Here is a 24,241-nt window from a genome sequence, read left to right as displayed (position 1 = left end):
CTCTCTTCTCCTGCACACCCCCGCCCCTCTTACCGCCCAAGGGAGACCTTTTCATTGTTGATTTTTCTATCGGAAAGGATAGAAAGTAGAATTTATTGTGTTCCGGATGCAAATCATTTCTGTTCTGAATATTTTATGCTTTATGTAAATGTTAGTTTTAGATTTTGTTTGAGGGCCAAGGGAGTCCTGCAAGAAAGAAAATACCCCCATTAAAGTAGTTAATTTGACTTAATTGCTCTAAAAAAAATCACAGCTTCTCTTTTTGTGGCGATGCACTGTAGCAGTTCGGAAAGCGGGAGATACTTGGAGCTTAAGCTGCTTAGCTGAAGAATGTCTATTAGAACCATCTAGCTTCCTTTTGCTTTAAAACATGCTTTTAAAAACATCCAGAGACTGTATGGAGAAGATATTTACTTTGGGGTGATAGTGTCGCACAATTGCCTTTCTTCCTCTGTCTTTTTTAAAGAAGACTAAATGAAGTTGAGACTAAGTAGTTGCTCCCCAACCTGTGCGTGTTGGGGGGGGGAAGATGAGGAGAACCCTGTGATTTTAATGGATCTCCCCCCCCCCAATTCGGTTCTCCTAATCTTCTGGTGAAAATGTTTAAGGTTTCATGGGGTTTTCTCTCTCTGTCTTTTTCTTCGCCTTACTATCTTCTTTGCACCAAGCTAAGGTTTTGCTTTGCTTTGTTTTGCTGTTTGCTCCGCTACCCGCCCCCTGCCATCCCCCACCCCCCAATTCCCCATTCTAGCAACTTAGATAATGGCCCGGTAGTGCTGGAGGCTGTTATACCAAAATTAAGTCTTGGTGCTGTTTCCTTCGAGACTCGGCCAAAGCTTTCTTGTTCAAGATTTAGAAGAGTTTCCTTGCTTCTTTCAGTGAGTCGCAGCGCACACGGTCAGGAGCTGGAGCCCTTCTGCTAGTCTCTTTGAGGTGATAATACCTAGAACCCTCCTTACAGTCTCCGGTAGAAAGGTGGGGCAGGGTTTCGAGTGTGGCTCGGAACTCAGTCTACTGGCAGCCCGGTACTCCTGCTCCGCCTCTGACAACAGCCCAGGCAACGAGGTATCACGGCAGGGTTGACTCCTGCACAAAGGGGAAAATTGAAAGAAGAAAACTTTGATGACATCCTTCTCTGTTTTTCGGGATGGAGAGGCAGGGCTTTCTCGGGTGTCACTTCTCGCTGATGGCTGCGTTTGGTTGACCGCCTGTCTCCTAGACAGCCTTCACCTCGCTGTGTGCGGCCGCGGAAGGAGGGGGGAGGGGAAGTCCGGGGACAGAGGTGGAGACCCAGCAGGCCATCCTCAGGACAGAGCTTTGCCTGCCAGAACCCAGGGCTACAGATCTCTTTGAAAATAAAGTAATATCAAACAAAGGAAAGTGAAATAAAAGCCTTCTGCGTACTCTGGGCCTCAGGCCGATGTTCAGTCCCAAGACTTCGTCAACCTCAGCGCCTCAGGTCTCCGCTGAAATCCAGAAATGGGGTAGAGGGGGTTGATTTTATCTGATGAGGTGGTTTCTTATCTGTTTCAATGACAAAGGGGTGGATCCTGTCTGCGGCTGCTGGACTGCCCTTCCAGGCTTCAGCGTCCCCCTCGCGGAGCTTCCCAAGCTTCGACCTCCTTCTCCTGCATAGCTGGACTGGTTTGCCGATTACCAAACACCAGGCCCTGGGCAGCTGGACAAAACATTTTGGACCCTCGAGTTCCTTTCCGCCCGGCCCACTGAGCTTGGCCCTTCGGATCACCCAGATGCCTTGGCTCCACCTGAGAGTGCCCTCAAGGCCAACTTCTCCTAGGGTCGTTAGACGCGGTGGTTCGGTACAGTCCAGCTCTAAGGCTGTCCACCGATCCCCGCGACCGCTTCATCTAAATGTTCTGGCTTTTTTGTTTTATTTTGGTTTTGCTTTTGTTTTTGGCCAGAGGTAAGAGCTAGGGGCGGTGGAAAGAGGTCGGACCTCCATTTCATCTAGTCTTATTTTTCTGAGACAGAAGGAGAATATGGAACCCTGAGGGCCACCTACGCACGTCCAGTTTCGAGCTATTGGGTCTCAGCATGGTTTCCGTGTCCCTCGACATAACACGATCTGACCTTGTCGGTTGCTGGACCCATTTCCCTCCCACGCCCGCAGCCAGTAGCCCTGGATCCGGGGTCCAGCACCTTTGGCTGGGGCACTTCGGATGGCCGCAGGGTCCAGCTGTGAAGGTACTCGGACCCTAGCGCTTGTACCCTGCAAACGCTGAAAAGGGCTGGAACTGCAGCGTGGCTGGCGGTCCCTGGACACAGTCTGGGCGCGACCTTGTAGCAGCCAGAGGCTGCAGTCTGTGGCAAAAGGAGCCCTCCCCTTCACATCCCTTCTCACCCTCTCCTGGCCTCTGCGTCTTCACTCCTGAACGGCCATATACCTTGAGTAGGCCACCCCCGCCTGCCTCCTTCAAGACGCCTCAAGCCCGAGGGTTAAATATTAACCGGTCAGAGCTATAGAGTGAGGTAAAACGTTACATATAAAAATGAATTATCTATCCGGTCCCAGGAGAGACAACCTATAGCCAGTACTGTGTTTAGGGAAGATCTGACCACACGCCCTGTACCCACTCCACTGACTGCCTCGACCCACGAACCATTCTGCCGCAGGTGGTCAGGGACAGACACCGGACAGCCAGTCATTCCTCTTGTGGAGCCTGAGGTTAATTGAGGGTTTTGAACACAAGTAAAAGTCCTTTCCAGAAAGGTCAGCGACAGCATTTCATCTCTTATAAGAGTTAGTGGAAGCAGCCTTTAATCTAAGAGAACCCCTGGCCTCAGGGTGAAGGAGAACACCCCCCCCCCCCGCCCCCCGCATCTCCTCTGCCATCGCTGGGAGGCTAGGCTGGATGGGTAGCGGGGTAGTAAGCAGAGGCAGGAATCTGAAGATCAGAGACCAGCGGTGGGTGGCTACAAGCTTATAGGGCTGGCCTGGGCTGAGCATCCTGCCCTGAGATCCTCAGGAAACCATACACTCGCCCTCACCCATTCTTCCCTTGCCGCAGGCTTTACCTTTTCTCTCTCTGACCTATTTCTTTCTATTAACAAAAAAAACTAACCCATGTCCTGTGCGAACTTAGGAGGCAGGCCCAGGCATCCAGTCTCTGGGAACACACACAGAAAGAAAACAGTACTTGAAAGAATGAAGGACTCTGCGGTTGCTAACTTCTTGTATCCTTACCTGGGAAACACTAATAACTCTGGCGCTGGGCAAATTCCTGAGTAGAAAGGTGATTTAGTTTCTTTTCCCTCCTTTTCCCTCAGCCTAATCCTCCCTTCCCCTCCCCACACTGGGAGAGGGGGTGCACTGCAGGGAAAGAGACTCCATGAAACTCCCAGGCATTGCCAACAAGCTGCAGGAAAAGTCCCTGCCCCTACGAAAATTCAATCATTTCTCTCCCCCCTCCCCAATACTGGTTTGATTGAGATTGCAGTGCCTGGCTTGTAGTAACTATTCAGCACCTTTGCCCTGTCAGGTGGCAATGACCATTCTTCCCAACTTGGCCCCGGCCTCTGACCTGGTCACTGAAGCAACCCCATTTTCACTGAGAGTATTTGCCTAAGTGGCTTTGGTGGTGTGTCTGTCTGGTGTGAACCAGGCGCCACTGCACATCTTAGATCCCCTCTTAACTGCTTCAAAGGCAGCTACTTCTTCACTGTGTTCGCAGCCCGTGTCGCTAGTGGTCCTGAGTATTTCTGGAAAGGCTCAAAGGCTGGCAGCAGAGACGTCTGGTTAGCAGGGTTTCTCAGGGAGTCCCCAGGTGTACCCACTAAGCCCGTGCTGAGTCCTGTGTACAAGTATTAATGGGATGTCACCATCCAGTTAGTTCTTAGGGAATATGGCTTGAGTTTAAGATGTGGTTACACACTTAATCTCATCACTTCATGGCTTGTCACTGCCCTTACCTCACTGCACACATTGCACACAGTGTTCTGTGCCACTCCAGTGCAGCGGTGACAGCCCGACTTTGTCATCTTCCAATTTCGTGTTACGCTGCTTCCCCAAGAAAAATAGAATTGACTCAAATGTTCCACCGGTTTGCTCCAGAGGGATAATGAACACATCAAAGCAAATAAATAAAAGGAGGTATGAATCATGCACTCAGTTGCCCTTCTAGGAGTGAATCTGAGACTGAGAAACAGGTCAGGCCTTAAAGGTACCCAGTGACCAGGAAAGGGGAATTATGGAGGGGTATAATAGCCTCAAATGATCTTCTTCCTCACCAAACTACCGTGTTATCTGACACCCTCGATCTATTTGTGTCCCGGGTAACAGAAGGTTTGACTGATAGGTCACAGACTAGAGGGCCTGGGTGGCTGAAAACAAGTTTGACAAGAAAGGAATCTGGGTGGGGTGCCACCATGGAGGTGGAGAGAGGATGGGCCCGGGAGCTCCAGCAGCAGCCTGGCAGTCCTGGGCTTTGTTGGACCCTGACTCACCCAGAACCCTTCCTCAGAGAATAGTTACAGGTAAAACATCACAGAAGAGAAAAATCTCCAACCTCTATGTACACCTCTGTTTTCTCGCCATTTCCTGCTTCCTTCACGACCTCCTACCCTACTCGTCCTCACTCAGATCTCCCCAGAACCTTGGCTACTCCAGGTTTATACTCTGCGTGTCCCCTCTTTTCAAATAGGCTTTGTGTTGTTTTCGGTTCTCATTTGTTTTTGTCCTATATAAAAAGTTGCTTCGTGCAAATAAGAGTCTACCTGCAAACCATTTGTTGTCAAGAACATGGCGTGCTCATCTGAACCCCAGAAGCTTCAGGATGGGCAGGCACTGCACAAGCTACCATTGTCTTTTAGGAGCTCAAGTGGGACCAACACCGTTCTTCATTGATGGTCCCTCGCGTGCATGATGTCCTGGGCTGTTATGAGTACAGCTCTCTCAGGGGACAGTAAGACCCTTGGAAAGACCACCAAGTGGAACATCTCGCCTTCAATTTACCTTCATCAGTTAAAATAGCAACAATAACAGCAAAATGTACATGTTTGATTGTGTCAGGACACATGGTGCATATGTGTTTGGAGGCCCGAGGATAGCTTCAGATATACTATTTAGGAATACTACCCAGCTTTTTATTTATTTGTTTGTTTGTCTGTTTATTTATTTATTTATTGAGACAACTTTTCTCTGGTAGTCCTGGCTGTCCTGGAACTAGCTCTGTAGATCATACTAGCCTCAAATGCACAGAGATCCACCTGTCTCTGCTCCCCAAGTGTTAGCATTAAAGCCCTGGGCCACTCCTGTCCAGCCCAACTTAATAAAAAAAAATTATCGTTAGCGTGTCTGCAGCCATGCATGTCTTTTTTTTGTTTGTTTATTTATTTATTTATTATGTATACAATATTCTGTCTGTGTGTATGCCTGCAGGCCAGAAGAGGGCACCAGACCCCATTACAGATGGTTGAGAGCCACCATGTGGTTGCTGGGAATTGAACTCAGGACCTTTGGAAGAGCAGGCAATGCTCTTAACCTCTGAGCCATCTCTCCAGCCCCCCATGCATGTCTTGACATGTATGTGGAGGTCAAAGGACAATTTTTTGGGACCAGTTCTCTCCTTTTTCTCTCTCTACCTTCTGGTGAGTTCCAGAAATGAAACTCGGGTTGCCAGGCTTCATCGTGAAGCCTCAAGCGACTTACTGTTCAGCCATCCCTCTATCCTAACCCAACTTATTTCACGTTAATGCTTTATTATTTTATTTTACGTAAATATCTGCATGTGTATGTGCACATGTATACAGATGCCTCCAGAAGCCAGGAGAGGGTTGGACCCTACAGATCTTCAGTTAGAGGCAGTTGTGAGCTACCCAGCCTGGGATCTGGGATTTCAACACAGGTCCTCTGCAAGAGCAGCATTTGCTCTTAACCACTAAGTCATCTTTCCATCTGCCTAACTTGTTTCAGAGACGGTCTTCCGTTAGCTTGGAACTCCTTTAAGATAGGCTGGCCAGCTAGAGAGCCCCAGGTACCACCTGCCTTCACCTCCTCAGGATTACAATCCTGGACCACCACACTTGGCATTTTACTCTGGCTCTGGCCATGCAACTCAGGTTCTCCTGCTGGCAAGGAGAGCATTCAGCTGACTAAGCCAGTGTCCCAACCCAAGCTTACTGTCTTACCTTGGAAGTTTCCTCCCTGGAAACTACCTACCGCTAGTGGACTTGTAAGCTGTCTTCCCGGAAAACACACACAGACCTTTGTTGAGCTGATATGCTCATCAGTTCCTCTCTCCGTCTTCTTGTATGAAGGCCCTTGGTTTGCAGGAGTGTGTGCTTATTGAATTTTCCTTCCTTTTGTGATTGGAAAACCCTTTTGCTTTCATGCCTAACTCTTTTAGACGAGAACTTGGTTGGAAGATATCTTTCTCCATTCATGAGCTGTCATATTCCCATTTCCTTTGACCTCTTCTCTGCGTTTCTAATTCCTTCCAAAGTCTCAGTTGATGTATTTTAAATCAGTCCCACTGTCTATTTGCTCAGCCTAGTTTCTAGACAGTTACTGATCTCATACCTCAAGACTACCTTTTGCTGGAATAACTCCTTTGGTAGTTCCTAAATAGGGTATTGTATTGTGAGCTAAGATTTTTGGAGGTCATTTTTTTTAGCTTTTTGTTGGCACAACACTTGACATGATAGTAGATGTTCAATAAATACCTATTGATCAAATGGTATAATTAAAACCTTTGTGCACAGAAATAAAACATCAAAGACATTAAGATCTATTTGGTTGGCATGAATTAAATCTCAGATTAATTCTAATTAATTTTTAAGCCTTTTCTCAACAAACCAGACATGTAAAAGTATCCTGTAGAAGTTTCTTCTAAATCTTTTCATCATCTTCATGATGTCAGAGTGTTTCTAAGATGTTGAGGCATAGTCTAGGTTCTTAAGATGACAGACAAATGCTGGCATATTGACTGTATCTATAAGCATGTTTCTAGAAAATTTAGCTTGGGAAATAGATATAGTAAGTAGGTAGAGAAAGAAATTATGGCTGATCATGGGGGGCGGTTTGTGTTGGTAATCGCAGGCCTTAGGAAGCTGAGGCAGGAGAGATGCTGCAAATTCAAACACAGTTTGGGCTATAAAAATGAGACCATACCTCAAAATGAGGAAGAGGAGGTGCTGGAGTGAAAGAAATAGAAACCCAGACTGTGTGGGTATAAGTGAGGAACAGACAAAGCAGATGTTCCCAGCTTGTCTAGCCAGAGGGTCATAATGGTCCAATCTCTGAAACTATTTCACTCTTTAAATGATTTTTCTGTTTATAATAGTATGAACATATATGATGATTCTCAAGAGTATAAAGACAATTCTATCAACGCAATTGGTCTATCCATTTTTTTCTTCCTCTTTTCTTTAGTGTTTTGAATGAGCATTGGTTTCCTTTTTAAAAGATTTATTTATTTATTTAATGTAAGTCTCCATGCACACCGCAAGGGGGAATCAGATCCCATTACAGATGGTTGTGAGCCACCATGTGGATGATGGGAGTTGAATTCAGAACCTCTGGAAGAGCAGCCAGTACTCTTAACCACTGAGCCACCTCCCCAGTCCCCAAACCTTTGTTCCTTTTATATGTTAGACAAGTGCTCTTTCATTAAGCTGTGTTTCCAGACCTTGATTTTTCATTTTTATGATTAGAGACAAGAAAATCTGTGTGGTTAAAAATACTGGCAAAGGAAAAGAACAACAAAGATATTTTACTACAAATATGTATTATGTGTTATAAGACTCTTGGTTGTTGCTGTTTGTGTAATATATGGTCTCTCTATGTAACACTGGTTGTTCTAGAACTTTCCATATAGAACAACTGACTCCTTCGTGAGATAAAGGAGTGCACCACCATGCCCTGCAGCCTCACATTTCTTTTTATTCTCTTACTGGTGGCACTGGTCCCTGCACTGGTTCCAGAACTTACCACGAACAGCAACTCATCTCACCAGAAACATAGGAACTTCGATGAAATATCTATGAAGCTTTGATAACTCATGATTATTGCCAGAAAAAAAATCATGTTTTCATTAAATACATAAACAAAAATACACATATAAACAAACAAGTAAATGGTGAGGTCCGGAGTTATAAAGAATTACAATGAAGTCCATCATTTCTCATAATGAATCTATTTTGGTTATGATGTTTCTTACAGGACCCACTCTAAGAGAGGACTCACTGGCCAGAGTCAAAAACCAAGAAAAGAGTCATTAGAGAAACAGAAAAAAAGAATGTGGTCTTGTAAAGTAGGTACTATCATTTTTTTTTTTTTTTGGGTCTGGTGGATACTCTTGAAGACTAGTTCTTGATGTTGAAGACTAGTTTGCCTCAGATTGCTCAGTTAATCAATGGTAGATTCAAGACTGGAATAGAACTTGTTGATTGACAGCATGATTGAACCCAGAGATTCCCAGTACACTCTAAACAAGAGGTGTTTTCCAAGATGATTAACTAGAGGGAGAGACCTATCCTGCCTATAGATGGAGCCACTCAATGCATTAAAGACCCAGATGAAATAAAAGGGATAGGAAGAAAGAAACAGTTGTAAGTGTGTTCTCTCTCTCTCTCTCTCTCTCCCTCCCTCCCTCCCTCCCTCCCTCCCCTACTGCTTCCTGATTGCCATGAAGTAAGCAGCTTCTGCCATATGACCCCACTCCCATGCTGATCGAACACTGCCTAACACTACAACCAGTTGTCCTTTGAAACCATGAGCTAATATACATATTTCCTCTTTAAACTATCTCCCTCAGTATTTGTCACAGTGAGGAAGAGTCTATCCCAGGCACTAAACAATCTCACTGCCCTGAAATTATTACTGTTCTTCGCTATTACCTTTTGATGACATGATTGGAAAATACACTTATAAAGTAAAATAAAAATGATGTTAAAAGTGACATGAACACAATAGCACCTACCTGTCTTCTGAGATGCTGGAAAAACTGATAATTATAGTGACTGAGCCAAAGATTAAGTTTTACTTTCTCTTGTGTATTTTAACACACATTTCTTTCTCTTTTTTTCTTTTTTTCAATTTTCTTATGTGCATTGGCGTTTTGCTTGCATGTACATCTACATGATGGTGTCTTATCCCTTAGAACTGGAGCTATAGACATCTGTGAACTGTCATGTGGGTGCTAGCAATTGAACATGGGTTTTCTGAAGAGCAGCAAGTGCGCTTAACCTCTGAACCATCTCTTCAGCCCCTCAACACACATTTCTTAGGGTAAAGAAATACACAGAGCAGATGTGGAAAAGCTGACATCTCATGATATTTGAACATGTGATATTTTAGGTATAATGGAAAAATCAGTACACTCTCCCTGCCATCAGTAAGAAGACTATATCTATATATCCATTAATTAGTCTATCTATCTATCCATCAGTCAGTCTATGTATCTATCCATCAGTCAATCTATGTATCTATCCATCAGTCAATCTATGTATCTATCCATCAGTCTATCTATGTATCTATCCATCAGTCTATCTATCTGTCTGTCTGTCTGTCTGTCTTCATCATCATCATCTATCTATGCAAATATATAATTGTCTACACATGCACAAATGCATAACAATCAGAAATATGGTATATGATCAAGTTATTTTTCCACTGCATTTGTATATTACCCCTATCCTGCTTTCTTAATCCTCCTTTTCCATCTGCACTGTCCATTCTTAAGGCTATCTGAAGACTTTAGCTTGCACATCCCTACTCTGGAAAAAGCCCCCCTAACACCCTGGCAGTAAGTTGAGTCAGACTACCCCTCCTTTGTGCTTTCATGGTGTTCTAGTTCCACATCTTGCTGCTATGACAAAAGCAAGTTAGAAGAGAAAGGATTTATTATAGTTCACAATTTTCCCGTTTACAGATCATCATAGTAGAGAAGACACAGTGGTGGGGGCTTGAGAGAACTGATCACATTTTTACTTTCACAGTCAAGAGCAGGGACCAATGAATGTATGCATGCATTCTTACACTCATCTCTCTTTCCTCATTCTTATACAGCTCAGAATCTCCTGACTAGCGAATGGTGACACCCATAATGGATGGGTCTTCACATCTCAGTTAGCGGGATCAAGATAATCCCCCACAGACATGCCTGCAGATCAGCCCGATCTAGAGAACCTCTCATCGAAGTCCCTTCCCAGGTGATTCTAGATTGTGCCAAGTTAACAAATATGATCATATCAAAGCAAAATATGAGTGTTCAAAGAGTATAATTTGGATGATTAAATTTAGAATATCTCCCTTGGGATTTTCCACTATTCTCACATATTTAGATTACACATTTTCTATGATGTTCAGGATATCAAAACTACAGTGCACAGGCATGCACTGTTATGGGTAACCCTTCACCCAAGCAGCCTGTTGCCCATTTTCTTGTTAGCAACTCCCAAGAAGCTCAGTGATTACCAAACTAGTCTGGAGGGGAATAGTTTATTTTGACCTGTAATTTGTGTTGTTAGTGTCCTGTCTGAGTTAGTAGATATTTGTCTCTTCAGAAAAATTCATGCAGCAAACTATGTGATTGAGCTTGGGACCAGAGTCTGCAGCTCTTTAAATACATGCTGCTGTAGTCAACAACTTGACTCTCCTCACCTCAGAGTCCCAGGGAACCCAATTCCAAGATTCCTGACTATAAAACACTGGATGAAGGAAATGAGAATAAGCAAGTGCGTCCTCACTGGATTTAAGGCCTGCAGGAAAGAATTCATGTTTGGCCCTGTAAAATTTGTAAAAAGCCTAAAGCTGGAGAGGTCAGAGGTCCTATCAACAAATTCATTGCTGTTGTTTTGCTAAATGGACATAATATGTTAATCAAATTACTCGTTGAATACTTATGTTTATGCACATAGATTAGTACCAATTTCAGCTTAGGTCAGAGAAGTTGTTTTTCTTCTTTTAATTAACTTTCTTTTTATTTATTCTTTGTGTCTTTCACATTATGCATCTCGATCCCATTCATCTCCCTGTTCCTTTTGTGTACACCCTCTGCCCTTACAACTGCTCCTCCAAAATTAAATAAAATTTAAGAACGAGAAAGAAAAAAGAAAAACAAGGAAAAAAATCTCATCATGGAAGCTGTAGTGTGACACAGTGAGTCACACAGTAAACCCCTTTGTCCACATATCTTTACTTGCAAGTGCTCATTGCAAAGAGTCATTGGTCTGGTTCAAGGCCTCTGGTTTCTGCTACACTATCGCTGCTGGGCCCTCACTGGGACTCCTCTTAGGTATCTCGATGTTGCCCTGGATTGCGGAGATCATGAAGCTTCAGGTCTGCAGATTGGCCCTTTCACATGATCCTGCAGCTCAGATAGGGTAGATGTTGGGGTGGGCCAAGTCATAGTCCTGGTTCTGTGTCTGGGTAGTTGCCTGGTTGATCAACCCAACAGATCTCCACCCTGTTGAACTCTCCAGCATTGCCCTAGCTAGTTCATCCCTTGCTGTGATTAGCAAGAGGCAGGGCCAGTTTTCCTGCTTTCTTTCCTTCGGGTCTGCACTCCCACTAGGGCCAGCTCTACTCTGTTGCCTAGGTGAGGTGCAGGGTCTGCTCTCCCGAGTGCTGCATCTGGTGATGGGTAGGGACAGCTCTCCTGCTCTCATGATCACAGGGTCAGCTCTCCCACCCATCACAAACAGAGTTGAAATGAGGAAGAGATAGGACATGGTGACATAGTAATATTGTGCAAGAAGAGTGCCTAAGACAAAAGAAATCTGAAATTAATGACAGGAGGCAGAATGCCATGACATTTTATTAAAAAAAAAACAAACTTTTAAAAGGTGTCATTATTTGATAGTTGATAAGACTATCTCTTACGGTGCCCAGATTGGCTTTCTGCTCTTAAGCTCAAGCAATTCTCATGGCCTCCAAGGTTCAGAGGACATTGTGAAAGAAGGGGCTGAACAAATGCCGCAGTTGAGAGCGCCTCACCACCCCAGATTATTTCTGACTTTTCAAACTAGAATTATAACATACTTACTTTCCCCAGTGTCATTCATTTTTCTGTAGATAGGTGTCTTCCTCTGGGACAAAGCTGTCATTCTCTTTATTCTAATCGTATTGGTCTACTGAAGTCTGCTGATTAGAGTAACTCCCAAGACTAGGCAAGTGACCTCACTGGCCCCTGTACCTTCCTCGGAAATTCTGAAATGGAACTTTTAAAAAGAGAAGCAGTTCATGTTGAAGAGATGAGTTTTCAAAGTCTGCGTTCCTGAAGAGCAGAGGACTGAAGGATCTTGTAAGACAGAGATGACTTCGAGAGAAACATACATGAAAGACCGAGGAAGAGAGGGCATTGGGCAGGGGCACTCTTGATAGGATGTGTGCAGTCCCTTTAAAGTTGTGCCCTTCCTGAGATCCTGCTATTTAGATCCATATATATTTGCCTGAGGTAGGACATGATATGTCTCTGCCACTTTGAGCCATAGAGTTCCTGTTTCAGTAGACACAGCCCTTCCCCATATTCATAGGTTCTCTCTTAGAGAGAAGATGACACTTTTGAAATCAAAATTGGACATTACCTGTTGGGGTCCTCAGATGTTCAATGGTAAGTAAAAATATCTTCTAGTGGCCCTCAGCTAATACGGCCTGGGCAATATTAAGGGGGTGAAAGAGGATCATGTTATATACACACATATATACACAGACACACAGACACACACTTACACACACAGTGGAATAAAGCTATAAGTAGGGAAATCTCCCAAGATCAAATTCTTGGAGAAGGAGTCTACTCTACTATTGAAAGGTAGGCTGTATATGATGACCACACACAGGATTTATACTGCACAACAGCTTTCAATGCTTGGGACAGAAAATTTTGGCACAAATAATCTGCAAAATTATTTGACTTGGCTAATACAGCACAAGATGGACGAGCCCCAGAGGTCTGGCAGCTTTTTTACATATTTCCCAAGGAAGGAGCTCTGAATTTAGAGGCCACACACACACACACACACACACAAACACACACACATTACACACACACCTGTTAAGATTTTTGTTTGTTCTTGTGATTTTTTTCTGTCTCTGATGTCACACTTATTGAAAGTCTATTATGTTTCCCGCACTTCCAAAAACGTCTGCTCTGCATTAGTTCAAGACACTAGATTTTCAAACTGTATCTAATTACAGATAAGATAATATCTTTGAAATGAAACAAACTGAATATTATCTTTTTCACAACTGGAAAATCGGGGGTGAAGGTCCCCTGTACCTTTCCACACCTTATCTGAGTTTGGCCCACTGCTTAAGTGTCTTTTATGGAGTTTAAGGAAAAGATTATCCCAAGGAACCTGAAACATGATCTTAAATGCCAATGCTATGCAGGGCTGCAGCTTGGGGGACTTGGTTCCAAAGACATTTTGGGGAAAGGTTATTTAAAAAAAAAAAAAAAACCCAAACTCTCAATTAACTATAACTAAATAGCGTGACGTGCCCTGAAATTCTAGCTTTCCTCATGGGACGTTCTCCTCCTCCCAAGAAGCAGGCTGATACAAGGCACTTCAAACCTACACACATAGCCCTACGCTTAGAAGCGCAGCCATGTTGAAGGTATTAATTTCAGCTTTCATGGTTATAGCCTTGAAACAAACAAATGGCGTTTGTCCAGCAACTTCTCAGGTGTCTTTCTCCCTGAGCCTTCTCGAAGTTACTACCATTTAGATTGCTCCTTAGAGAAAATACCAACGTGGCCCAGGAGGAAGACTAGCAGCTCACTCTCGATGTGGGTGGTCCACCTCAGCCCTTGTCCCGTGGCTGAGTTCTAGGTCTGCCTAGACTTTTTGTAAACTGAAGTATTGAAACATCTTTATTTGTAATTGAAGATGCAAAGTCTTTGAAATAATAGCAGGTAATTGAATGTTTCCCGTATGAAAACTGGAAGGAATTCTCGTCCTATTCTGTAGTTAAGACTATGCTACAAATTTATAGAAGAAATTAGAAGCTGGGGGTAGCAAGATGGCTCAGAGGGTAAAGGTGCTTGGGATCAAGCCTGACAACCCAAGTGTGAGTCCAGGGACCTACCTGGTAGAAGGAAAGAAGAGATTCCTGCAATTGCTTCTCCAATCTTCCCCGATGCATTCTGTGCCTATTTTTGGTTTCATGAAACAGGGTCTCATATTTAACCTTGAACTCACTAAGCCACAGCCCCTGGTCTTAAATTCCCACTCCTCCTGCAGGATTACAGGCATGGACCATGAAACACAGTTTTAAAAACAAACTAACAAGAAAGATTAAATTTCTTCATGCTTACTTAAAAAAAAAAAATCCTGGGGCTTGGACTCAGCGGTTGAGAGCAGTTGTTGCTTTTGCAGACTGCCTGAATTTGGTTCCCAGCACCCACAGACAGCTCACAACCATCTGTAAGTCCAGTTTCAGAAGATCTGATGCCCCCTTCTGACCTCTGAAGGTACCAGGAGTGATGGTACACATATACCTGGAGGCAAAGCATTCATACACATAAAAATAAACTAAAACATAAATTTTAAAAAATCTTGATTATCATCTTTATCCTTTTCCATATAGTTCCAACATTTTTCTTAGTTGTTCTGCATTCTTCATTTGCCCTTATTTTTAAATGATTGATTTTATTTTATAAATTTCTTAATTTGCTTGTTTTTTGAGACAGGGTTTCTCTGTGTAGCCCTGGCTGCCCTGCAGCTCACTTTGTAGACCATTCAACCTCAGACTTGAGACCTGCTTCCCTCTGCCTGTTAAATGCTGGGATTAGAGGCCTGTGCCACCATGCCTGGCAACATTAATTTTATTTTTAATTGTTACTTTATCAAAATATTCTGAAAGCGCTTACAAGAGTCTGCTAGGCATAAGAGAGGAAAGGAAGATAATAATTACTTCTTAGTTTTATTTATTTTGATAAAGAGTATCTCAATTCTCCTACCTCCTTTTCCTGAGTGCTGGGATAACTGGCCTGTGGCAGGACAGCTGGTACAGAAGTACCTTAGAGAGGGTGTGGTATTTAATTATGATAACAGGGTATGAGATAAAGCACACCATTCTAATTTAGCCAGTAAAGAACCCGAGGTGGCAAAAGATTTGATCTATCCAAGATCATCCAGTTTAATTAACTCTGGGATTGTTTGGACTCCAAAGACATTTCTTTTAACCACACACAAAACACCCCACTACTACCCACCACCCAAACTAACAGGCAAGGCCTGCTTAGGTCCATTCCATAACTCACAAAGAACCTCTATGTAAGGCAGATGTGCTAACTGCTGCACATGGATTGTTGCTACCCAAGTCCTAAGAAACTTAAAATACACAAGAGAAATCACGCTGTCAAATGACTAAATCTCAGTTACAATGTGGTACATAATACCACGAACTTTCGAGGGGCCAAAAGCAAACACTTGTAGCAGAGAAGATTAGGTTTTCAAGTCCTTCTGACTTTCCCATTAAAAGTTGGATATAGGCAGGGCAGTGGTGGTGCTCGCTTTTAATCCCAGCACTCGGGAGGCAGAGGCAGATGGATCTCGGTGAATTGAAGGCCAGCCTGGTCTACAGAAAGAGTTCCAGGACAACCAAGGTTACACTGAGAAACCGTCTCAAAAAAAAAAAAAAAAAAAAAAAAAAAAAAAAAAAAAAAAGGAAGAAAGAAAGAAGAAAAAAAAAGTTGGTAGAATTTTAATGAAAGTGGAGGAAGAACATTTGGGGCAGAGGAGGAAAATGTGAAATTGAGACTTGAGGGTGTGTGGGATGAATTTGGTGAACCAAAAATAATACGGTATGGGGAAGAAGTGGAAGATACGTTTGGAAAGCTAAACTGTGGCTAGGATGCGGCAGACACCGAAATCAAAGCACCACTGGCAGGTCATCCCGGAGCTGGGGAGGAGCTGGGACTGAGGTTTCTCAGCAGCTGGATGAATGTTGATTTTGTGTTCTTATGTGGTGAGGGTGTGTGGCCGGGGGACCCTGCTGTGAGAGGTAAGCTAAGTAATTTAAGCTGGGCTCACGGTAGAAAATAAGAAAAAAAATAGATAACATTTAACTGAATAGAGTTTTTCATTTAAAATATTTACTATTATTATTTAATTTGCTTTTTTGAGACAGGGTTTCTCTGTGTAGCCTTGGCTGTCTTAGAACTCACTCTGTAGACCAGGCTGACCTCAAACTCAGACCATCTGCCTCTACCTTCCAAGTGCTGGGATGAAAGGCATGTGACACTACCACCGGATAATATTTATTATTTTTATGTGTATGTGTTTGTGTGTGCCTGCATAAGTTTATGTATATCAGGTTTATGGCCCACAGAGGCATAGGCATAGGATCCCCTGGAACTAGCATTATAGCTGTAATGGTTGAGGGAATCTAACTGGGGAAGTATAAAAGAGCAGTAAGTGTTCTTAAGCACTGAGCCATCCCTCCAGCCCCAGACTGGGGTTTTAGAAGACAACCAGGTTAGAACACTGGGGGCAGGCTTTGGCTAGGGAGTGTCCCTAGTGATAGGAGAAATTGGGTACCAACAGAGGGATTTTATACCTAAAAACAGTTTAGTAGCCAACTTAGCACTTAAGAAGCATCCATTGGACAATAGCTATAGTTTCATGGTGGAGCAATTGCCTAGCCCATTGCTAGGAACCTGAAGTTCCCAGGTTCAATCCCAGCAGCGGGGGAGAAAAAGTTAAAATCTATGGTATGTCAGTCATAAAGCAAAATTCAAAGGGGGGTGGGGCAACAAGAATAGCAACCAAAGCACCGCCTCGGCTCTTAAGAAGTATAGTGAGCCAAGGTGATGAATTTATCCTACCTTACAATTTTGCCAGAGATGAGTACTTGCTGTATATATAACTCTAGCAATTCAATCATATGTTTATAGATTCCTAATTAGAAATCTACACTCATAATCTTCAATGCTTACTTGTTGAGGGCTTTGTCAGCCTAATCCAGTCTTTGAAAAACATGCTAGAATTCTGAAAGAAGTTGGGCCTATGTCATACGTGACATATTAAAATGCAGGTTCACTCCTGCAAATTGTTCTCTGACTTCTACACGTGTGCCTGTACACACATACCCTACAAATACAATAAGAAATAAATAAACTCCACTATTTACCATACTAATCAGTCATTCAAAGTTCAAAAATGTTGTTTATGTAACAGAGACACGATTCAAAAAAAATTGTGTGGGATATAAAACTGAATTTGATCAAGCTTTAGTGATTGACAGCCGTGAAAGGTGTCAGTGGTTGGGTGCCTGTGTAACATGCGTGAGGACTTGGATTCAGTCCACAGAATTACACAGAGTAAAAAGAATTAAGTGATAAATAAGGGCAAATTTAAACAGTAAAAATCATTAAGTACCTAAAGAGGTAAAGCTGGATTGATAGAAGCACCTAAATATTAAATTATCATTGATTTTGCTGAGCATGACCACTAACGTCTATTGTAGTGCCAATGATTCCTGAATCCTATGATTGACATTCTTCTGCAGCCTTTTCCACAATGATTAAGAGTTGATTGCATACCTAGAAGACATTAAGGGTGGCAGAGGCATGAATTTACTGTAGAACAGATGTTTAGCATGCACAAAGTCCTCAGTTCAATTCCTAACAAGTTAACTGAAAAAGTGATATTGAAGAAATGATTTAATGCCACTGCCTAGACTAAGAGATGAGAAACATGCAAGTTTTGCTTAGCTTTCCTGTGAATAGCTCTGTGACAACGGGGCGAGAAGTAGCTGCCATATCATGAGGTCACTCTGACAGTCCTATGAAGAAGTCCATAAGATTAAAGAACTAAGACTGCCTAGCAAGAGCTTACCAGCCACGTGGGGAAGTGTCTGGGAAGCAGACACTACAGCCACTACAGATGGTTACAAGGAGAGTCAGTATCAATCCAACCTCATAAAAGACCCTGAAGCTAAACCACTTGGATAAGCTGTTCTCCGGTTCATGACTCACAGAAACTGAGATAGCAACTCGAAGAGTTTGATAATTTGCTCTGTATTATTAGTTAACTAATCTATCTGGAAGTGGGGTGGTGCCAAACAGCATGATGACAAAAGTAAATAAAAAAAAAAATAAACAAACCAAAAGACAGGGCAGGACTGGGAGAAGACCTCAGAGGTAGAGAATTTGCACCCTGCCCCCATACCCACATAAGGTCCTGAGTTCCAACCCCGGCACTGTAAGAAGAAAAAGGAAAAAGAGAAAAAACTGGGTTGTTTGGATAGCAGATTTCCAAATAGAGCTTTGACAATGTTCCTTGGTTTACTTTGCAGTTCACAGAGAAATGTGAGGAGACAAAGACAAATGAATGGAAGAATTGTCAAACCAAGAGAACTCAAGAACTTCTGACTTTCAAAATGACCAGGCTTTCCAAGATGGAAAACAATGCCAAAACAAAGAAGTGGCTTCTAGACCAAGATCCAAGGCAGGGCTGCCAGACAGTCTTGGCCTGAAAATGAAGCTGAGGACAGGATTGTGAAATACTCTGTTAAAACCTTAGGAAGGTCCAAAGTAGTGCTTCAGAGAATGACTGAGTCAAATGTGGTGTGCATGTCATTGGTTCAGTGATTTCAGCAGGATCTCTAAGTAGAGAAGAAATAATGTTGAAAGACTCTGTGTGTGTGTGTGTGTGTGTGTGTGTGTGTGTGTGTGTGTAAATGGAAGCAGTCCTAGTAAAGCTCACAGGGTACCAATTTGTTTTCATGAGCACACAGTTGTCAGGAATGTCAACAGGTTATATGGGAAAGAACAGAGATGGAATGAAAAGGAGAGCTTCTAGACTGTCAGTTTTCTGTAGGCAGGAACCAGACTTAGAAAAACAAACTGCACATCACCAAAAAGAAGTACCCTCCAAAGTGGAAGCAAATGTGTGAAGAGCCAAGAGTCACAGATGGACAGCCATCCACAGGAAGTAGGAATGAGCAGGCATGAAGAACTTCGAATATTTGCCCAGCCAGATTCCAGCATCTCTATGAACCAGTGATTCTGGCATGCCCCGCACTCACACTATGCTTTGAATGGCCATATATATGGTGGTTATTGCAATTCTGCCCCATTGTTGTGTGGTATATATGTGGTGGGGGGGCACCTCGATTTAAGCCACACTGAAAAAGCTTCATCTATATGTAGACTTGATTGGCATGCAAGATTCTAGACTTTGGGATGCTGTTGCTATGGGACGAGGCTGTTGAGAGCCACGGGAAGACAGATGTAAGGATTTTTCCCTCACGGGTGATGGTGGCTGGAGAGGATAGTCAGCAGGGGGTGTAAGATGAACTCATGTTAATGAGCAAGATGTTCCCCGCATAATTCTCTCTCCTCGTGCTCCTCTCTGTCTCCTCCCATAGTTGATAAACCTGTACCGTCCACGGTATAGGAAAGGGAAAAGACAGTGTGTGGCTTCCGACGCTAACACAGGGAAGATACTGTGGCTTCTTGCTTATTCTCTGTTGGACCACCTACTCTGAGAAAAGCCAGCCATCAGACCATGCCACGAGGACCCTCAACCAGTGCTATGCAGTCTGTGTGGTAAGGAACAAAACTAGAGTTTTAATTAATTTAATTTAATTAATGAACTTAATTAATTGATTGATTGATTGACTAATTTAATTAATTAGACGGTCACGTGAGTAAGCTATCCTAGGAGGAAGTCTTCATCCTCACAACTGCTCTTTCTTGGAAGAGGATGCTGCAGCTGAAGAGTTTAACTTTAATTTCACGAGAGTGACAGTGACCCAGACTCACTCAGCTAAGCTGGGTCCAAATTCCTAAGCCATAGAAACCATCTAAGATAATAAATGTTTGTTGTCGTTTTTTTTACTCCCAAGTGTGAGGGTAATTTGCTATGCAGCAATAGGTAACTAATACAATGACCTGCGCTCTCAGTATGCGGCTGGGGTATGACATAACTGTTTAAAAACGTTCAGTGTGTTTTCCCTGCGTCAGTTGAAGACTTTCCATATTCCGTTCTCAACATATACAATATGAGATGTTGTGTATACTTGAATTCTCACACTCTGAAAGAGACTGTCTAAGACATTGAAGGAGCCAAGGGACTATCAAAATGGTGAATACTCAGGGGGAGAAAACCATCCGGTAGCCCAAACCCAGAAAGACAAACACGATAGGTTCTCACTCACAAGTGAATACTAGACATAAGGCAATGGATGAGCAACCTACAGTCTACAACAGCAGAGAAACTAGGTGACAAAGAGGACCCTAAGAGAGACATACATGGATCTGCCTAGGAAGGGGAAATAGACAGGATCTCCTAAAACCTTCACCCATTTACTGATGGAGGCAGATGCCGAGATGCAGATGCAGAGAGGTTAGTTGTGCAACTAACCACTGAACAGAGCTCCCGGGGTCCTGTCCAAGAGAGGGAAGAGCAATAACATGAACAAAGGGGTCAAGACCATGATAGGGAAACCCACAGAACAGCTGACCGGAACCAGTGGCTGTTCACTGATTCCAGACTGAAAGCCAGGGAATCAGCATATGACTGATCTAGGCCCCCTAAAAAGCAGGCAACAGTAGGTGACTTGGGAAGTTTGTGGGTCCACTGGACCCAGGAGTGGGACCCGGAGCTATCTTTAATAAATGACCTCTCCTTTTGGAGACTATTTCTTATGAAGAGAAACCTTGCACAGCCTAGACATAAAGGAAGGGCATTGGTCCCGCCTCAACGTGGTGGTGTGACAGAATTCGTTGACTCCTCATGGGAGGCCTTACCTTCTCTGAGGAGCAGATGGGGGAGAGGGTGAGAAGAAGGTGTGGGGAGTGGGAAGAGGGGGGGAGGAGGAACTGGAATTAATATGTATAAAGAATGGTGAATACTCAAAATACAAGACTCTCTGACTTAGGTGTTTTTTTTTTCTTTCTGATAAAGCCAAAGAAATGCACACCTAGTAAAAACTATAGTTTGAATTTTGATCTTTTTCTAGGCAAGTAATTATGCTATGAGAATTTCTCATACTGCTTGGGGGCAGCAGGGAGTTCCCTGTCAATCACAGAGTGAATAGGGGAAGCTGCTAATACTCTACTGTATGTGGTGTGGCTGAGTTATTATGGCTGGGAAGCTGGTGTGTTAAATGCATTGCTGACTTGCATTTTCAACATGCAGCGTATTCAGTGATGTGCAACCCTATTGTAAGTTGCGGAGCATGTGTGTAACGTAGAATGCTCGAGACAACTGCTGCAAGAAATTTGTTCTTGAAGAGATTTAAGAGTGGCGTGACTATCTGAACATGTTTAAAACAGTAATTCAAGGTAGATGTAATAGATACTTCCTGTGGATCCCATGTCCTGAAAAACAAAAGGCTGAACGTGATGAGATGGCAGATTCCAGCCAGCCATATGGAATATTTTGGTACTTCAGATTGTCTAGCAAAATAATGGCTTTCTCACTGAAAGAGTTACAACATAGGAGGGGTTGCAATCTTCAAAATATGTATGCAGAAAAATCCTCAAATGGACAGTTGTACAAACTTAAAAAAAAACTGCCTCGAAGTTATTGTCTAATGTGATCTGACCCATTTATTTAGTAAACTACAACAACCAGATTCCATAGGGCCTCTCTCATGTATGTTCCAAAATCTTATGGAAGTGCCACCTAAGGTGACACCATGGGCTGTCTTCAGATAAATGGCCTACATTACTGTTTTCCAGATGCATGAACATCTAGACACGCAACAAAGGATGCTCTCATCCACCTCGTTTTATAGAAAGATTAAACCTGAAAAGGTGGTTTCTCTAAGGTAGGTATACTTTCTGAAGCCAAGACCCATGTTAATCTTTATCTTCATAATAAAGCACAAACTCGGTGGTTTAGAGCAACTCATAAGATTTAAGATTAACCTGTACGCTGTAAAGTACAAAGAAGGTAGCCGCAGGCCACTTGCTCCATGGGAGTCATCTTATTTTCCACTGTTGGAGGCCTGTGCAGAGGTTCTTCGGTGTCCCAAACATGGAAGTGATAAATTGTCCCTTGCTTAGCCAGTGCCTCGTAGTTATTGATGGCACTGTCGGGGAAAGAAATCCATGCTTTCCATCCTCAAGGTAACAGTCACAATTTAGGGAGGGGGGGGTCTTATGTTCTACAGCTTATTTTTAGTAAAAAGAAAATTGAAAAAATGAATTGGTGTTCCCATTCTTAAAAACAAGTTAGAAATCACTGTAAAACGAGGCTGACAATGATAGGAACAGTGGCTTATCTGCGGCACTTTATTAGATTGTGCTTGATGTGGTATTTTCTTTAAAGAGAAAGAAAGAAAGAAAGAAAGGAAGGAAGGAAGGAAGGAAGGAAGGAAGGAAGGAAGGAAGGAAGGAAGGAAGGAAGGAAAGCATAGGTTTTCTTTGGCTAATTGTCTCTGAAGTTAAGCTTTTTTTTCTATTTTGCCATCCATAAGCGGTGATTAATGTTGGTGAGAATACACGAATATCATTTGTTCTCTATTATTGTTGGAAAGTAGTCTGATTATTGTGAAATGGGTTTTAAAGTTTCATATTTAAATTTTCCTGAGATGTCATCCACATTTGTCTAGAAAACATTTATTTAAATATTGGTCTACATAGGAATTGTGGGTTTTTCTTTTCTTTCGACATCACAGAGTTCAGTATTCAGAGCTCTTTCCGAAGAAACCGACCTATACAAATAGCCCACTCTTCAGTGCTTTCTTGGGGAAAATGTTATGTTCAAAATCCCCTTTTCCCCATTTCTTTCCTTTCTCTCTCTCTTTTACTCTTTCTTTTTCCAGTTATGTATTTGTTTTATATGTGTGTGAGGGATAAATTCAGGTGAGCCCATGTGTACACTTACTCATATATTTGTTTCTCTGTGTGTGTACAACTCTATCTTTGTAAGTGTGGGGGTGCACGCATGTCTCAGGATGCACGTGGAGGTCAAAGGACAACTTACAGGAGTCAGTTCTGAGCGACTACCGTCTAGGGTCGAGGTATGGAACGCAGGTCCCCCGGCTTGATAGCAAGCACCTTAGCTGCTGAGCCTTCTCACTAGCCCTCAAAACTTTTACTGGTTTCTCTCCCATGTGAAGACCTTTGGGGTCGTCACTACAGATTATAGATAGGTAGAAGAAAACATAAGGCAAATTGAACATAAACGCATCCGTGTTCTATTAGATATTCGCCTTTCAAATGTTTAGTTACTATTGTCAATATTGGTATATGATACGTCAAAGTTTTTAAATTCTTGACAGTATGATGGAGGGGAAATAACTGCTTTTAAATTTTCTTACAAAACTTGTTCCTATCCTGCGAACCTTCAGAGGTCCCTGGAATCCGTCAGGATTAACGTTTATGAACTGCAAACACACAAAGAGCCAGAGCCCCAGTATTCCTCAATAGATATAAATGTAATTGTCGTGCCGTAAGAAAATGAGAATATTCTATTGGCACGGAGGAGAAGGCACACTCTTCATTTCCAAGGTACCTTACAAATAAATTTAATTTCTCTACAAAATGAATTAGTCTGCATTTAGAACCTAGAAAATTTATAGGAAAATAAATAACAATAAAAACAATCCACTTCTCACACCAGGTGGTTATGTGTGCCAACTTCTAAATACTCATCACAACAAAATATTAAAATATTTAATTCCTGCCTTAGAAAGGCTAGTATCTTTTTTATTCTAAATTGTTACTGTTAAATGTGCCTGGAACTTTGTTTTAAGAGCAATGTCATATAAAGTAGGCAGAATACTGCTTTGAACATGGAGTGTGAATTTTAATGCTTTGTACTTATTTTCATTCATGGAGACTTCTCTCATATTTTAAGAAAATAAAATTTAAAATACAAAGTAAATAGCTTTTATTTCTCCTACTGTCTAAGTAAGTTATTCACAATATGAAAATAATTCATTGTTAAAGGCTTGTAGAATATATTTTTAACATCCCTAGACGTGAATATTCAGGGTCTGATAAAAAATTAATTTATCTCTAATTTGTGTCAACTGCAGTTCCAATATATCTTAGTCATGACTTTTTCTTTAATGTTCTATTCATATCTTTAGTCATAGAATGAAAGATTGGAAATGGTACCATCAATGCAATAAAAAACATACATCTTACTGGGCAGTGGTGGCATATGCCTTTAATCCCAGCCCTAGAGAGGTGGATCTCTAGGTTTGAGATCATCCTGTTCCACAGTGTGAGTTCCAGGACAGCCAGGGCTACACAGAGAAACCCTGTCTCAGAAAGAAAGAAAGAAAGAAAGAAAGAAAGAAAGAAAGAAA

The 24,241-nt window shown here is 42.5% G+C and overlaps 2 long non-coding RNA genes across 3 annotated transcripts in view; one reads left to right on the top strand and one right to left on the bottom strand.

Annotated features, from left to right (window-relative positions):
* LOC125414756 (uncharacterized) overlaps window positions 1-24,241 on the top strand; it is a 30,174-nt gene that overhangs the window by 1,551 nt on the left and 4,382 nt on the right. The window contains exons 2-6 of one of the 2 annotated variants that reach the window (XR_014997590.2): window positions 8,180-8,270; window positions 10,028-10,170; window positions 18,266-19,202; window positions 19,340-19,520; window positions 21,660-21,748. This is a non-coding gene — a long non-coding RNA (uncharacterized LOC125414756). Of the gene's footprint in view, window positions 1-8,179; window positions 8,271-10,027; window positions 10,171-18,265; window positions 19,521-21,659; window positions 21,749-24,241 lie in introns of both variants that reach the window. The other variant, XR_007236361.3, reaches the window with a different exon arrangement.
* On the bottom strand, window positions 75-2,416 carry LOC146891208 (uncharacterized). The gene is made up of 3 exons (XR_014997593.2): window positions 2,363-2,416; window positions 793-1,086; window positions 75-186 (listed from the first exon to the last, which is right to left on the bottom strand). It is a non-coding gene; the product is annotated as an uncharacterized LOC146891208 (long non-coding RNA).

The sequence above is a fragment of the Myodes glareolus genome, chromosome 17 (assembly GCF_982192425.1).
Source record: "Myodes glareolus chromosome 17, mMyoGla1.1, whole genome shotgun sequence".
In the NCBI taxonomy this organism is placed as follows: Eukaryota; Metazoa; Chordata; class Mammalia; order Rodentia; family Cricetidae; genus Myodes; species Myodes glareolus.
Note: the sequence above shows the minus strand (reverse complement) of the source record. Positions and strands in the feature narration are given on the sequence as shown.